The 15,581-nt window shown below is 49.9% G+C and overlaps 1 protein-coding gene and 1 non-coding gene across 2 annotated transcripts in view; one reads left to right on the forward strand and one right to left on the reverse strand.

Moving 5' to 3' along the window:
* Positions 1–15,581, reverse strand: part of TNK2 (tyrosine kinase non receptor 2) — a 110,361-nt gene that overhangs the window by 29,541 nt on the left and 65,239 nt on the right.
* TRNAP-CGG (transfer RNA proline (anticodon CGG)) lies at positions 16–82 on the forward strand. Its single transcript has one exon. It is a non-coding gene; the product is annotated as a tRNA-Pro (tRNA).

A 15,581-nucleotide genomic window follows, 5' to 3' on the forward strand; every position in this document is an offset into this window, starting at 1 on the left:
ATGCTGGGGAGGGACGGTGGCTCATTGGTAGAGTATCTGCTTCGGAAGCAGAAGGTCCCAGGTTCAATCCCTGGCATCTCCAAAAAAGGGTCCAGGCAAATAGGTGTGAAAAACCTCAGCTTGAGACCCTGGAGAGCAGGGGAGGGCCGGTGGCTCAGTGTTAGAGCATCTGCTCGGTAAACAGAAGGTCCCAGGTTCAGTCCCCAGCATCTCCAACTAAAAAGGGTCCAGGCAAATAAGCGTGAAAAGCCTCAGCTTGAGACCCCGGAGAGCCGCTGCCAGTCTGAGAAGACAATACTGACTTTGATGGACCCAGGGTCTGATTCAGTAGAAGGCAGCTTCATATGTTCATATTTGGAAGGGGGGTTGCCTCTATTTTTTATAAGAACCAAATCAGAAGGACGCGGAATTTTTAAAAAAGAAGCATTTGTGGCTTCTCTCGATTTCAAGCAGAGATGAGGATAATTCTAACCAATTTCACACAGTGGTCTTCGAAAAACGGGCGGGAAGGGTGGGGATTAAATCTAAACCTAGAAACTTCCCGACAATTAGAGCAGTTCCTCAGTGGAACAGGCTTCCTCGGGAGGTGGCGGGCTGTCCTTCCTTGGAGGTTTTTCAACAGAGGCTAGAGGGCCATCTGACAGCAATGCTTGTCCTGTGAATTTAGGGGGAGGTGTTTGTGAATTTGCTGCATTGCACGTGGGGGTGGACTAGATGACCCTGGAGGTCCCTTCCAGCTTTTTGATTCACACTGAAAGAGCCCCGTGGCACAAAGTGGGAAAGCTGCAGTACTGCAGTCCTAAGCTCTGCTCACAGCCTGAGTTTGATCCCGGCGGAAGCTGGGTTCAGGTAGCCAGCTCAAGGTCGACTCATCCTTCCGAGGTCGGTAAAATGAGTCCCCAGCTTCCTGGGGACTAAGCGATGACTGGGGAAAGTAATGGCAAACCACCCCGTAAAAAGTCTGCCGTGAAAACGATGTGAAAGCAATGTCACCCCAGAGTCGGAAATGACTGGTGCTTGCACAGGGGACTACCTTTACCTCTCCCCTTTTTTACAGGCCCCTGAAGATGGAGCAGAGATCCATCAGTGGCTATTAGCCACAGTGTATTGTTGGAGCTCTCTGTCTGGGGCAGGGATGCTCTGTATTCTTGGTGCTGGGGAGGGGGGGGAGAGTGGGAGGGCTTCTAGTGTCCTGGCCCCACTGATGGACCTCCTGATGGCACCTGTTTTTTTTGGCCACTGTGTGACACAGTGTTGGACTGGATGGGCCGCTGGCCTGATCCAACGTGGCTTATATTCTTATAGAGCAGAGGTCCATCAGTGGCTATTAGCCACAGCGTATTGTTGGAACTCTCTGTCTGGGGCAGTGATGCTCTGTATTCTTGGTTCTTGGGGGGGAGGCAACAGTGGGAGGGCTTCTAGTGTCCTGGCCCCACTGATGGACCTCCTGATGGCACCTGGTTTTTTCGGGCACTGTGTGACACAGAGTGCTGGACTGGATGGGCCATTGGCCTGATCCAACGTGGCTTTCGCTTATGTTCTTATGTGACACAGACTGGATGGGCCACTGGCCGGATCCAACATGGCTTCTCTTATGTTCTTATGTGACACAGAGTGTTGGACTGGATGGTCCATTGGCCTGATCCAACGTGGCTTTCTCTTATGTGACACAGACTGGATGGGCCACTGGCCGGATCCAACATGGTTTCTTTTATGTTCTTATGTGACACAGAGTGTTGGACTGGATGGGCCACTGGCCTGATCCAACATGGCTTCTCTTATGTTCTTACGTGACACAGAGTGTTGGACTGGATGGGGCATTGGCCTGATCCAACACGGCTTCTCTTCTGTTCTTATGTGACACAGAGTGTTGGACTGGATGGGCCACTGGCCTGATCCAACATGGCTTCTCTTCTGTTCTTTTAAGATATGCTCTATCTTCCTCGGAGGAAGTACAAAGATGACGAATGATAAACAATAATAATTGTCCGACGCCGGGAAGAACAAGGGTGCTTAGTAATGCAAATGGATCTAGTCACTTCTGGGAGACAATGGCCCGATACACACTACATAACCACAAAGTGGTGCGTCGCATGTTAATCATCCAAGTTTTTGGGCAGCTCCTGTTCCTTTGAATGGAGCCACAGAATTTCCCACAGGAAGGTTTTTTGGAAGGCCAGAAATCCCGCACAGAGCCACTCGCTGGCCAAAACGGGGCAAGCCGTTTCCACTTGGCCAGACTCCACCAGAACGTTGCCAGAATTAGGAAGAAAGGAGTGCAGTCACTTTGAACTATGCCCAAGGTTCAGCTATCAGTTAAAGAGGAAGTACAAGTCTAGTGCCTCTTTACAGAATCCAGTTGCTTAGTAATTTCTTCCTGAGATTCCCAACATCATTCACACGGAAATGTACCATAACTATGTTTCCCTTGCGGTCCTCCCGTTTTTCTTCAAATGCAGACTTAGGGAGATTGTCATAGACCTTAATTCTGGGGTGTCAAACATGTGGCCCGGGGGCTGGATCAGGCCCCTGGAGGGCTCTTATCAGGCCCGCGAGCAAGTCTGCTTCCTTCTGCGGCACCGCTTACTTTGCGAGGCTTGCTCAATCACACAGAAGCTACAGAGCAAAGTCTCTATTTCTCCACTGGCTGAGGCTCCACCCTTGTGGAGGAAGGGGGGGAAGGAAGAGCTTGCTTTGCCAGGCTCTCCCAATCGCACAGCAGAGCTGAACCAAGCCTCTCTTCCTTCCCTTGGCTGAGGCTCCTCTCCCTCCTCGTTCCCTAGGGAAGGAGGGAAAGAGCCAAAGCTTCCTTTGCCCAGTTCCTTGGATCTCACAGAAGAAATACAAAGAAAGCCCCCCCCTTTTTTTTTTTACAAAAAAGAAAGCACTTCTACGTCCTTTATAAAATTTGTATCTCCGCTTACTGACATTACATTTTATGACACACACAGCCTGGCCTGAACGGTCTCATTTATGTCAGATCCGGCCCTCATAACGATTAATTCAACATTGCTGCATCGTTGTATATTGTATCTGTATATAGCGCAAGATTTATCTCCGGGGTTGGGAAGTTACCTTAAAACCAGAGGGCCGTAGCAATGTGTAGAACGAAACGTCTGGAAGGAAAACTTTCTCCAGTAGAACACGGCACTTGATCCCGAAAGACTCTACAAACCCTAATGATGTTACCAGCCGTGAAAACCTGAAATCTTTGATAATGTGTATAACTGTTTATTTATTTATTTATTACTTTCCATTTATATCCCGCCCTCTCCGCAAGCGGACTCAGGGCGGCTTACAACATCATAAAATACAATCAGTCCAATAAAACATATAAAACCGTAATTTACGTATAACAGCTTTAAAACCATTCTATGGCGCTGTTTCAGTACAGTATAGGCGGTATTGAATTCTCGACTGCGATCGCCAGCATTCTGTAAGATGTCCGGTGGCAGCCCTTTTTCAATCAAACCGCAAAAGCCTGTTTAAACAATTCGGTCTTACAGGCCCTGCGGAACGCAGACAGATCCCGCAGGGCCCTTATGGCTTCTGGAAGGGTGTTCCAAAGTTCTGGTGCTGCCACCGAGAAAGCCCTGGATCTCGTCATACACAGCCTGGCTTCTTCTGGGCCAGGGGCAGACAACAGATTTTTTGTCCCTGATCGCAGTGCTCTCTGGGGGATATATGGGGAAAGGCGGTCCCGTAGATAGGCAGGTCCCTGACCATAAAGGGCTTTAAAGGTTAATACCAACACCTTGAAGCGAACTCGGAACACAACAGGCAACCAGTGCAGCTCCCTCAGCACTGGCCGAATGTGCTCCCATCGCGGCAGCCCCATTAACATTACTGTATGCAAAGAGCAGCTAGTCTGAACATTTATTTATTTATTACGTTCGACTTATATCCCGCCCTTTCCGCAAGCGGACTCAGGGCGGCTCACAACATCGTGGCAATACAATTAAACCAATAAAACATATAAAACCATAAGTTACATATCTCAATTTTTAAAGGTCATTCTGTGGTGCTGCATCAGTACAATATAGGCGGCTCTGAATTTTCGAACCGCGACCACCAGCATTCTACGTGATGTCCGGTGGCAGCCCTCTTTCAGTTAAACATCGAAGGCCTGCTTGAACAATTCGGTCTTACAGGCCCTGCGGAACGCAGACAGATCCCGCAGGGCCCTTATGGCTTCCGGAGGAGTGTTCCAAAGTTCTGGTGCTGCCACCAAAAAAGCCCTAGATCTTGTCACACATAACCTGGCTTCTTTTGGTCCGGGGGCGGACAGAGAGGGCGTTTTCGCACTGACCTTAATCGGCAGCGACGTCCCTCTTCACCGCGCAGGATCTGCGCGGATTTCGCACCAATTGCTGCGGAGCACTCGGAAGAGCCGCAAAGTCAGGTGGCTTTTGCGTCGCAAATGTAAAGTTGGTTTTCGGCGAAAACCATTTGCGACGCAAAAGCCGCGGGACCTTGCGGCTCTTCCGGGTGCTCCGCAGCAATTGGTGCGAAATCCGCGCAGATCCTGCGCGGTGAAGAGGGACGTCGCTGCCAATTAAGGTCAGTGCGAAAACGCCCTAAGTTTTTTGCCCCTGAACGCAGTGCTCTCTGGGGAATATATGGTGAAAGGCGGTCCCGTAGATAGGCGGGTCCCTGACCACAAAGGGCTTTAAAGGTCAATGCCAACACCTTGAAGCGAACTCGGAACACAACACGTAGCCAGTGCAGCTCTTTCAGCACTGGCTGAATGTGCTCCCATTGCGGCAGCCTCATTAACAGCCATGCCGCAGCATACATACATACGGGGGTGGTATTCTAACAGGAGCTCCTTTGCCTATTAAGCCACAAGAGCTTAAAAAAGGTAAAGGTAGGCCCCTGTGCAAGCACCAGTCATTTCCGACTCTGGGGTGATGTTGCTTTCACAACATTTTCACGGCAGACTTTTTACGGGGAGGTTTGCCATTGCCTTCCCCAGTCTTTTTTACACTTTCCCCCCGACCTCGGAAGGATGGAAGACTGAGTCAACCTGGAGCCGGCTACCTGAACCAGCTTCCGCCGGGATCGAACTCAGGTCCTGAGCAGAGGGCTCCAACTGCAGTACTGCAGCTTTACCACTCTGCGCCACGGGGCTCTTACCAAAGATAAAGGTAGTCCCCTGTGCAAGCACCAGTCGTTTCCAAGTCTGCGGTGACGTTGCTTTCACATGTTCACGGCAGACTTTTTACGGGGTGGTTTGCCATTGCCTTCCCCAGTCATCTACGCTTTCCCCTCAGCAAGCTGGGGACTCATTTGACCGACCTCGGAAGGATGAGTCAACCTGGAGCCGGCAACCTGAGACCAGCTTCCACTGGGATCGGACCCAGGTCGTGAGCAGAGGGCTCCGACTGCAGTACTGTAGCTTTACCACTCTGTGTCACGGGGCTCTTACAAGAGCTTACAAGGCTCTTTTTTGTAAGCTCTTGGAGGATTGGCTACATCAGGGGTGTGTAGTCTAATATGCAAAGGAGCTCTTGCGAGAATTCCACTCCTGATCAAGATGAGAGAACGGGAGTCAGTTTGAGGCCTCCTTAACTGTTTTGTCTGCTGCTTGGAATGGGATACTTGGAACTCAGGCAGTAGCAGAGATCCTCTTTCTTCTTCTTAGGAATGTTGGCCTAAATCAGGGGTGTTGGTCTCATTTGTTTTGGGGGACAGATCTGACATATATAAGATCTTATCGGGCCGGGCCGTGTGTGTCGTAAAATGTAAAGCCTGATAGCAGAGATATAAACTTTATAAAGGAAATAGAGAAACACAATTAAAGATTTTTTTAAAAACATCTTTAAATAAAACATGCTTAAAACATTAGCACTCATTGGTCTAAAAGGTGCTTTCTTTGCATCTCTCCCATAGGATCCAGGGAACTGGGCAAAGGAAGCTCTGGCTCTTTCCTTCCTTCCCCAGGGGACCAGGAAGGGGAGGAGCCTCAGCCAATGGAAGGAAGAGTTAAAACGGATAAAAGGAAGTACTTTTTCACCCAAAGGGTGATTAACATGTGGAATTCACTGCCACAGGAGGTGGTGGTGGCTTCAAGCATAGACAGCTTCAAGAGCGGATTGGATAAAAATATGGAGCAGAGGTCCATCAGTGGCTATTAGCCACAGTGTGTGTGTGAGAGAGAGTATATGTATTTTGGCCACTGTGTGATACAGAGTGTTGGACTGGATGGGCCATTGGCCTGATCCAACAGGGCTTCTCTTATGTTCTTATGTGACACGGAGTGTTGGACTTTGATGCACCTTTGGCCTGATCCAACATGGCTTCTCTTCTGTTCTTATGTGACACGGAGTGTTGGACTGGATGGGCCACTGGCCTGATCCAACATGGCTTCTCTTATGTTCTTATGTGACACAGAGTGTTGGACTGGAGGGGCCATTGGCCTGATCCAACATGGCTTCTCTTATGTTCTTAAGAGAGGCTTGGCTCAGTAGCTCTGCTGTGTGATTGAGAGAGCCTGGGAAACCAAACTCTCTCTCCCCCTTTGCTCCCCAAGGGAGGAGTCTCAGCCAATGGAGAAAATACAGGTTTTGCTCTGTAGCTCCTGTGCAATTCAGCAAGCCTGCCAAAGCAAGCTGTAATGAAGAAGGAAGCAAGAGAGAGGGAGAAGGAAGCAGACAAGAGACAGTTGCTTGGGGGCCTGACAGGAGCTCTCTGAGGGCCTGATTCGGCCCCTGGGCCTCATGTTTGACACCCCTGTCCTAAACACCCCTGTCTTTTATATATGTGGGAAATGATTAAGTATGATGGTTGCAGAAACAGGCTAGGACTAGTGAAACATGTGTTCAAATCCCTACTCGACTGCAAAGCTCACTGGGTGATCTGAGGCCGATCACTCTCTCTCAGCCTTCTCTTGGCTACTGAAATGGCCTTGGGTCAGCCATAGCTCTTGCAAAGTTGTCCTTGAAAGGGCAGCTGCTGTGAGAGCTCTGTCAGCCCCACCCACCTCACAAGGTGTCCGTGGTGGGGGAAGAAGATAAAGGAGATTGTAGGCCACTCTCAGACTCTGATTCAGAGAGAAGGGCGGGGTATAAATCTACGGTCTTCTTCTTTGAGGGAACACCGCTTCCAACTCTGAATTTTCAGCCCCAGAAAGCAGTTCTCTTTTTGAAAAGCTGCCTGCCCCATGTGGAATCTGCGCAAGGAAGGATGGCTGGCTCTTCCGGGCTCATCTAGCAAACAAACCAAACAAGCGCATGATGCAAAATTTCCAAGAATTAGGTGCCTCTGGCAGTGAAGCTGATGTGACGCTCAGGGCCACTGAGTGGGAGGCAGAGAGAGCTGACTCACGGAGCCTCCTCTGCTGGGAAGGGGCTGCGGCCGAGTGGCAGAGCATCTGCTTGGCATGCGGAAGGTTCCCGGTTCAATCCCCGGCTTCTCCAGTTGAAAGGACCAGACAAGAGGGGATGAACATATGAAGCTGTCTTATACTGAATCAGACCCTTGATCCACCAAAGTCAGTACTGTCTACTCAGACTGGCAGTGGCTCTCCAGGGTCTCAAGCTGAGGTTTTTCACACCTATTTGCCTGGACCCTTTTTAGTTGGAGATGCTGGGGACTGAACCTGGGACCTTCTGCTTACCAAGCTGATGCTCTACCACTGAGCCACTGTCCCTTCCCTGACTAGCAGTGGCTTTCCAGGGTCTCAAGCTGAGGTTTTTCACCCCTACCTGCCTGGACCCTTTTGAGATGGAGATGCCGGGGATTGAACCTGGGACCTTCTGCTTACCAAGCAGATGCTCTACCACTGAGCCACCGTCCCGTCCAAGGGATGGGAAAGACCTTGGTGTGAAAGACCTCTGGTCCGAGACCCTGGTCATCCACTGCCAGTATGAGCAGAGAATACTTAGCATCAGGCTTTTTTGGTAGAAAAAGTCCAATAGGAACTCATTTTCGTATTAGGTCACACCCCCTAATGTCACCAAGCCCAGCAGGAATTCATTTCCCGACACCAAGCCAGCTGGGACTGCGTTCCTGTGCGTTCCTGCTCAAAAAAAGCCTTGCTTAGCATGATAGGTTGAAGGTCTCGTTCAGTATACGGTCAAGGTAGTCCCCTGTGCAAGCACCAGTCGTTTCCGACTCTGGGGTGACGTTGCTTTCACAACGTTTTCACGGCAGACTTTTAAAGGGGTGGTTTGCCATTGCCTTCCCCAGTCATCTACGCCTTCCCCCCAGCAAGCTGGGGACTCCTTTGACCGACCTCGGAAGGATGGAAGGCTGAGTCAACCTGGAGCCGGCAACCTGAACCCAGCTTCTGTCGGGATCGAACTCAGGTCGTGAGCAGAGGGCTCCGACTGCAGTACTGCAGCTTTACCTCTCTGCGCCATGGGGCTCTGGTTCAGTATAAGCAGGCCTCATTTCGGTCAGGAGCTCACAGTAGTGCAGCTCCGGAACCCCTAAATTTTATTGTGCTTTCTTTCTTTCTCACCCCCTCACTCCCAGTACTTGCTTCTGGGTTCCATTGTTCAAACCCACTATGAGAATTTTGCTGAACTCTAAGATATGGAAGAGGCTTCCTCCTCGGGAGGTGGTGGGCTCTCCTTCCTTGGAGGTTTTTCAACAGAGGCTAAACAGATGGCCATCTGACAGCAAGGAGGATCCTGTGAAATTAGGAGGCCCCGTGGTGCAGAGTGGTAAAGCAGCCACGACCTGAGTTCTATCCCAGCGGAAGCTGGTTCAGGTAGCCGGCCCAAGGTTGACTCAGCCTTCTGCCCTTCCGAGGTCGGTCAAAAGAGTCCCCAGCTTGCTGGGGGGAAAGCGTAGATGACTGGGGAAGGCCATGGCAAACCACCCCGTAAAAAGGTCTGCTGTAAAAACGTTGTGAAAGCAACATCACCCCAGAGTCGGAAACGACTGGTGCTTGCACAGGGGACCTTTTCCTTTCCTTTTCCTTGCACTTAGTAAGAGCCCTGTGGTGCAGAGCGGTAAAGCAGCAGTACTGCAGTACTGTGATCTGAACTCTCTGCTCACGACCTGAGTTCTATCCCAGCGGAAGCTGGATTCAGGTAGCCGGCCCAAGGTTGACTCAGCCTTCCATCCTTCCGAGGTCGGTAAAATGAGCTTGCTGGAGGGGGGGGGAAGTGTAGATGTCTGGGGAAGGCATTGGCAAACCACCCTGTAAAAAGGTCTGCTGTGAAAACGTTGTGAAAGCAAGGTCACCCCAGAGTCGGAAACGACTGGTGCTTGCACAGGGAACCTTTCCTTTCCTTTTCCTTTGTGAGTTTCCTGCATTGTGCAGGGGGTTGGACCAGATGACCCTGGAGGTCCCTTCCAACTCTATGATTCTATGACAAACGTTCTAATATTTTTCCCCACAAAAAAAATGGGAGAGTAACCCAAACATATCAGATGGAAATCTTCCTCATGCCACCGTGGCCATGTAGGAGAAAGTAATTTTAAAAGCATGACCGGGGTAAGGTTTTATTATGACAATTATGATTCAGGAAGAAGATGAAGAAGAAGATATTGGATTTATATCCCGCCCTCCACTCCGAAGAGTCTCAGAGCGGCTCACAATCTCCTTTCCCTTCCTCCCCCACAACAGACACCCTGTGAGGTGGGTGGTGCTGGAGAGGGCTCTCACAGCAGCTGCCCTTTCAAGGCCAACCTCTGCTGGAGCTATAGCTTACCCAAGGCCATGCTAGCAGCTGCAAATGGAGGAGTGGGGAATCAAACCCCGTTCTCCCAGATAAGAGTCCACACACTTAACCACTACACCAAACTGGCTCTCCAGCATCTTAAGGTAGATGCTGAGCTGATATAGTTCAGTCCCCCTTCCAGTGACATCAGGGGTATGTGGCATATGCACATGAGTTGTGCTAATGAGCTCAGGCACCTCTTTTTCTATGAAATGACCCCAGAATAATAATAAGAAGATATTGGATTTATATCCGGCCCTCCACTCCGAAGAGTCTCAGAGTGGCTCATAATCTCCTTTACCTTCCCCCCTCCCACACCAGACACCCTGTGAGGTGGGTGGGGCTGAGAGGGCTCTCACAGCAGCTGCCCTTTCAAGGACAACCTCTGCCAGAACTATGGCTAACCCAAGGGCATTCCAGCAGGTGCAAGGGGAGGAGTGGGGAAATCAAACCCGGTTCTCCCAGATAAGAGTCCGCACACTTAACCACTGCACCAAACTGGCTCTCAGGAGACCGACACTCTGTGAGGTGAGTGGGGCTGAGAGAGCTCTCCCAGAAGCTGCCCTTTCAAGGACAACCTCTGCCAGAACTATGGCTAACCCAAGGGCATTCCAGCAGGTGCAAGGGGAGGAGTGGGGAAATCAAACCCGGTTCTCCCAGATAAGAGTCCGCACACTTAACCACTGCACCAAACTGGCTCTCAGGAGACAGACACCCTGTGAGGTGGGTGGGGCTGAGAGGGCTCTCACAGCAGCTGCCCTTTCAAGGACAACCTCTGCCAGAACTATGGCTAACCCAAGGGCATTCCAGCAGGTGCAAGGGGAGGAGTGGGGAATCAAACCCCGTTCTCCCAGATAAGAGTCCGCACACTTAACCACTGCACCAAACTGGCTCTCAGGAGACCGACACTCTGTGAGGTGAGTGGGGCTGAGAGAGCTCTCCCAGAAGCTGCCCTTTCAAGGACAACCTCTGCCAGAGCTATGGCTGACCCAAGGCCATGCTAGCAGGTGCAAGTGGAGGAGTGGGGAATCAAACCCAGTTCTTCCAGATAAGAGTCCGCACACTTAACCACTACACCAAACTGGCTCTTTCTGTGGTCATCCAGAAGATCTGATAAAAAGCCGCTAAATTAAACAGAGGATGGAGCACATCGCTTAAGGGAAGGGGAGGCACCAGTAAGGCATAATCTCTACAGCAGGGGTGTCCAACGGTAGCTCTCCAGATGTTTTTTTGCCTACAACTCCCATCAGCCCCAGCCAGCATGGCCAATGGCTGGGGCTGATGGGAGTTGTAGGCAAAAAAACATTGGAGAGCTACCGTTGGCCACCCCTGCTCTACGGCATGGAAATCTCTTCTGCCACTTTGCAAACGGAGCGTTCGTTCCAACGTGTGCTTGCTAGGACTGGGAGGGGACCGCAAGAGGCCATGCAGGTGAAAAGTTTGCGGCCCTCCGGCCTTGAGAACGCAAGACTTTCCAAGGCGAAGTTTGAGGACAGTTTTACGGATCCCACGAATTGCCCGAAGGACAAATTAGGGGGTTCGAGATCAAATCAAGCCAGAACTCCGTAGAAGCTAAAACTGAGGCTATTGTACTTTTGGTGATATCGGGAGAAAACAAGACTCCCTGAAAAAGACAATGATAGTAAGAAGAATGGAAAGCAATAGGAAATGTGGAAGACCCAACAGGAGACAGACTGACTCAATCCAGGAAGCCTCAAGGGCCCACCATCTGCAACAACATATAAGTACGGAGCTGGGAAACACTTAAGAGGTCGTCTAGTCCAACCCCTGCACAATGCAGGGGACGTACAACTACCTCCTACCTACCCCCATTCCCCCTGTGAACCCTGCTGTATTCCCAGAAGAAGGCAAAAAACATTGTGATGTTTCGAAGGACAGGGTCATCATAAGACCGAAGAGACTTGACGGTGCTTAACACTCACACACACACACAAAAAGGCCAAGATGACTGAGAAAACAGCACATCAGCATTTGAACCCAGAGCTGCTGCTTTCAAGATGCACTCTTCATGGGTCATAAGAGAAGCCATGCTGGATCAGGCCAGTGGCCCATCCAGTCCAACACTCTGTGTCACACAGTGGTCAAAAAAACCAGGTCCATCAGGAGGTCCATCAGTGGGTCCAGGACACTAGAAGCCCTCCCACTGTGACCCCCCCCCCCCGCAGCACCAAGAATACAGAGCATCACTGCCCCAGACATAAGAACATAAGAGAAACCATGTTGGATCAGGCCAATGGCCCATCCAGTCCAACACTCTGTATCACATAAGAACATAAGAGAAACCATGTTGGATCAGGCCAGTGGCCCATCCAGTCCAACACTCTGTGTCACATAAGAACATAAGAGAAACCATGTTGGATCAGGCCAGTGGCCCATCCAGTCCAACACTCTGTGTCACATAAGAACATAAGAGAAACCATGTTGGATCAGGCCAGTGGCCCATCCAGTCCAACACTCTGTGTCACACAGTGGTCAAAAAACCCAGGTCCATCAGGAGGTCCATCAGTGGGGCCAGGACACTAGAAGCCCTCCCGCTGTTGCCCCCCCCAGCACCCAGAATACAGAGCATCACTACCCCAGAGAGAGAGTTCCAACAATACACTGTGGCTAATAGCCACTGATGGACCTCTGCTCCAGATGTTTATTCAATCCCCTCTTGAAACTGTCTATGCTTGTAGCCACTGCCATTCACTGCGGCAGTGAATTCCACGTGTTAATCACCCTTTGGGTGAAGAAGGATTTCCTTTTATCCATTGTAACCCAACCGCTCAGCATTTTCATGGAATGCCCACGCGTTCTCGTATTGTGAGAAAGGGAGAAGAGGACGTCTCTCTCTACCTTCTCTATCCCGTGCATAATCTTGTCAACCTCTCTCACGTCGCCCCTCAGTCGACGTTTCTCCAAGCTAAAGAGCCCCGAGCGCTTTCTTCGTATGGAAAGTGTTCCAACCCTTGAATCATTCTAGTTGCCCTTTGCAATCTGTAAGTCAGGGGCGGCCAACGGTAGCTCTCCAGATGTTTTTTTTGCCTACAACTCCCATCAGCCCCAGCCAGCATGGCCTATGGCTGGGGCTGATGGGACTTGTAGGCAAAAAAAATCTGGAGAGCTACCGTTGGCCACCCCTGCTGTAAGTCAACTGTAAGCGGTCTGAGCACCCCGGTATCCAGCAGAGCGAACTTCCCTGGTCAATCCGATCCCTCCCGGCTTTGCTTCTCACCCTGCACCTTGCCCTCAACTCAACGACTGCCCAAACCCATCAAGGACAAGTGATCACCTCTGTGGGCTCTCCTGAGAAATTCCTGGCTGGATCTTCAGGTCATCAGCGGAGAGAAACCGAGCAGGTCTGCCACCGGCTCCTCCAGCACCTCTCCGAGAGAGGCAGCTGATGCGGAGGGAGCCGAAGCCGTCCTCGCTCTGCTCCGTCGCTCAGTGGGGCGGTGATGATGTCATATGGGTGGGGGTGCGGACACAGAGGGCTTGGCACTCGACTGCACCCTCGTCCTGGACTCCGGTTACAAACCACCTCCCTGCAATTAAGAGCGCCCGGCCCCAACCCGGCAATCCCTGCTGAGCTGAAGATGGAAGGGGAAAACACACACACACACACAAACACAGTCCCTGCAGGGACGGCCCTGATTTACGGCTCTGGGGGTGACTAAGAGAGAGGTGCTGTGCAGAGGGAAGGCTGCCAAAAGGGAAGGACGGGAAGGCGTAGCTGCTTGGTGAAATTTATAAGATTATCCATGGGGTAGAGGAGGTTGAGGGGGGAAAAAATCTTTCCCTCCTTTTCTCACAATTCAAGGACTCGTGGGCAGTCAATGAAATTGATGAGCAGGAGGCTTAGAACAGACAAAGGGAAGCAATTCTTCACCCAAAGGAGAAAAAGAAGACTGCAGATTTATAACCCCGCCCTTCTAGAGATGGGAAGGCCCAGAAAAAACCCGGAAAAATTTGGGAAAAAAACCCACATCCCCCCCCCCCCCCCCCCCGTTTTTTTCCTGAAGCCTTCTTTTGTTTTTTTCCGGAATAATTGAAAAAAAGAAAAGGGAAAAAACTGATTATGCAATGTTTTATTTTAACAGGGTGAATAAAATATTTTAAGACAAGGTGTTCAAATATTTTCCAAATCATTGGAGAGCCAGTTTGGTGTAGTGGTTGAGTGTGCGGACTCTTATCTGGGAGAACCGGGTTTGATTCCCCACTCCTCCACTTGCAGCTGCTGGAATGGCCTTGGGTCAGCCATAGCTCTGGCAGAGGTTGTCCTTGAAAGGGCAGCTGCTGTGAGAGCCCTCTCCAGCCCCACCCACCTCACAGGGTGTCTGCTGTGGGGGAGGAAGGTAAAGGAGATTGTGAGCCGCTCTGAGACTCTTCGGAGTGGAGGGCGGGATATAAATCCAATACCTTCATCTTCTTCTTCTAAAAAATATGTATGGTATCAGATTATTCTAATTTCTGTGCACTGAGGACAAGCAAATCCTAGGTCATGCCCATTCACTGCAACTTAGTCCTACACTCCCTTCTATACACTTCCCCCCTCTTCAATTCTTTTTATGAGAATGAGTTTTTTATTTTTATTTAATACTGTGGAGGGGAAATATGAATAATGGTTACTTCTGGATTTTTAAAAATTGTTTTGTGGAGTTTTTTTGTCTCTTCCACATAAACTAGTAAACAGTTCGGGAGAGCGTTGCTCCATTTGTTACAATTACAAATAAATATTATTTTAAACGTAAACTCTGTTTGTAATAATTGTTTGGATACACTATATTTTTAATATGCTAGTTGTGATAATTTCATGCCAAGTAAAATTGTCCGTAGTCATATTTAATGTTTCCTAAAGTAACAGAATTACTTTCAATTTAGAAAAGAAAAAATAAGTGCTAATGTAACTTTTTTTTTCAATTTTTCCAAAAATTTCCCTTTTTTTCTTGAAAAAAAACCCCAGAAAAAAAAAAACCCGGATTTTTTTCCGAGCTTCAAAACTTCTGAAAATTTTACGTCTCTATGCCTTTCTCTCTGAATCAGAGACTCAGAGTGGCTTACAATCTCCTTTATCTTCTTTCCCCACAACAGACACCCTGTGAGGTGGGTGGGGCTGACAGAGCTCTCCCAGCAGCTGCCCTTTCAAGGACAACCTCTGCCAGAGCTATGGCTGACCCAAGGCCATCTCAGCAGGTGCAAGTGGAGGAGTGGGGAATCAAACCTGGTTCTCCCAGAGAAGAGTTCACACACTTAACCACTACACCAAACTTGCTAGAATGAATGCCAGAGATTACTAGAGGCCGCTTTTTGCATCTTCACTATTCCAGCAGAGAATACTCTTGGTCCCTTGCTAAAACAGATACAACCCCTAATGTTTTATTGGAATGATCTCTATATTCTACCTTAAGATGTCATTTCATTGATAATGAAAATGATGATGATGATGATATTGGATTTATATCCCACCCCTCACTCTGAATCTCAGAGATTCAGAGCGGCTTACAATCTCCTTCATCTTCTTTCCCCACAACAGACACCCTGTGAGGTGGGCGGGGCTGAGAGAGCTCTGACAGAAGCTGCCCTTTCAGGGACAACCTTTGCGAGAGCCATGGCTGACAAGGCCATTCCAGAGGGTGCAAGTGGAGGAGTGGGGAATCAAACCCGGCTCTCCCAGATAAGAGTCTGCACACTTGACCACTACACCAAACGGGCTCTCAAAGAGTAATTAACCCATGGAATTAACTGCCGCAGGAAGTGGTGGCAGCTAAAAGCATAGACAGCTCCAAGGAATGGGATAAACCTATGATATTGGATTTACATCCCGCCCTCCACTCCGAAGAGTCTCAGAGCGGCTCACAATCTCCTTTCCCTTCCTCCCCCACAACAGACACCCTGTGAGGTTGA

Source organism: Heteronotia binoei, chromosome 6, assembly GCF_032191835.1.
Source record: "Heteronotia binoei isolate CCM8104 ecotype False Entrance Well chromosome 6, APGP_CSIRO_Hbin_v1, whole genome shotgun sequence".
Classification (NCBI taxonomy): domain Eukaryota; kingdom Metazoa; phylum Chordata; class Lepidosauria; order Squamata; family Gekkonidae; genus Heteronotia; species Heteronotia binoei.